Below are 2,105 nucleotides of genomic sequence, written 5' to 3'. Positions count from 1 at the left end.
GCGCAGATATCCTCCCAGGGGGTCAACTTGATGGGCGACTCTGAACCCCCCCCGGTAGCTGTGGCGATGTTCCTGTTCGCAGAAAGTATGCTGCGTACGCGGATCCGCAGGTCGTCCCACCGCTTGCGACATTGCTGTGGCGTGCGGGGTGTTGTCCCCACCGCACTTACGCGCTGTGCCACCAGGGCCCATATGGCCTTCTTGTTGGCAAGGGCCGTCCTGGTCATTTGACTGGAGAAGACGACGGCGGCATTTTCCTGGAGGGTCTCGGTGAGCACGGTCAGTTCCTCTCGGGAGAAGTGTACCTGCCGCTTGCGGTCACACGCTTTCTTGGCTACCTTTCCCATATTTATTTTTTTAACTGGGGTTGCTAACGGGTTGGGATGTGTGTCAGGGTCGGATTTTTAATGGTTGTGTTGGGATTCGGATTTTATAGTTGTGCGGCGTGCTGTTTCCCGTTCCGGCCACATGCTTTTACTTCCGTTTCCGTATATTTACGGTGCCCGTAATTTGCGGTGCCCGCTCGTTACGGTGACCGCTCATTACGGTGACCGCTAAGATGGGTGGCGGTATTGCACCTGGTGCAGCGTACGGCGGCGGTAAGGGCCGTTTTGGGGTCATTTCCGCCATCGCAGCCTTTCGGATTCCGCCATGGCGTAATGCTCGTGCCCGATGGGTCGTAATTAGCCGCACTTTGCTCCTTCGTGCAATGGCGGAAACGCTATTTACGCTGTTGCGGTCCGGTCAGTCACTTTCCGCCAGGGTCGTAATGAGGCCCATGGTCTAGTAAAAATGTTTATTGTCCCTACGGGTCGGCCATGTTTTTTTAAGCCTAAGTTGCTCGATTTTAGAAAACTTTCCTATGGACCTTACCTGAGTTTTCGTCCATTAAACGCACACGAAAACAAGCACCAGGGAGCCGCCATTTTCTGATAATCCTATCTTTTCCCCCATCGCCCTGGCTGACCTGCTTTTGCGGCACTAAATCAAATCCCCTGCCCCTGAGCCTGACATTATCAAAACATTCATATTCCCCGCCTCTCTCCATGACGTTACTGTGCTGCGTAGGCAAACGCGCCCAGTCGTCTTCTACGCAACTCCACACAGAACCCGGAAACCAACACAGACCATCTCACAACACAGCGCGCCACAATTCGGAATATGAAACTGTACTTTAAAATCAAACAGCAACACGGTACATTTGGTAAAGTACATTTATTTTACATTAAATGTTTAGAGAATATTCAGCAATTGCCATATGAACTCCGAAAGCCATTTATTTTCTTTTATCTGTATCCGCCATGGTACACAGGGTATTGCTTTTCGTTAAAAGAAGCACTTTGGAAGCACGGTGAACCGCAAGGCTGTTCCATCAACTAGGCACTAGTCCATCGTAAAGGTTGATATGTTGCTTCTAGCCACTAGTACAGCGTAAGGGCTTGTGGGCCCTTGGCGATCGTCCCATAAAATTGTCAGTGTGCTCCAGTTGTTCACACGAAGCTGCAGGTGTCTACTGTAAAAGCCATCTGCTGTTGTCTCAAACCGATGGCAGTAGCAGAAGGGGAGCAAATACCTGTTATGAAAACAAAAAAATGATAATTAGTCTCGCCAGCCGATCTTCATTAATATTACTTATTTTATTTATTACAGCCGATCAGAAACTATTTGCTTGCAAGGATAGTTCAATGGAGTATGTTCGGCTCTAAAATCAATGCGAAAAGTAACGAAATAAATCGAGGCTAACACACAATGATAAACGACAGTTAGTCTACATGCGTGAGGAATGATATGATATATGATATGGCATTTGTAACGCGCCTATACTCAAGTGTTTCTAGGCGCGACGAGGCAGGTGGGGAACAAGGGCAGACAGACAACGATCCTACTAGGCCAGGTGTTTTTCTGATCGCGCATGAGGAAGGGCTGTACATGGTTAGTTGAATACAAATTAAATAATAGGGCCAGCTGGTGGCAAGTGCAAGGTAAATGCCGGGAGAAGGGGCTGAAGGATACAGAGACAGTCCCGTAGTGCAGGTAGGCAGTGCAGGGAAAAGTGGCTGGGCCAAGGACCGAGATCGGTGAGACCAGTGGACCTGCATGCCTAT

Source organism: Ambystoma mexicanum, chromosome 9 (genome assembly GCF_040938575.1).
Source record: "Ambystoma mexicanum isolate Mex_15411 chromosome 9, UKY_AmexF1_1, whole genome shotgun sequence".
Classification (NCBI taxonomy): domain Eukaryota; kingdom Metazoa; phylum Chordata; class Amphibia; order Caudata; family Ambystomatidae; genus Ambystoma; species Ambystoma mexicanum.
Note: the sequence above shows the minus strand (reverse complement) of the source record.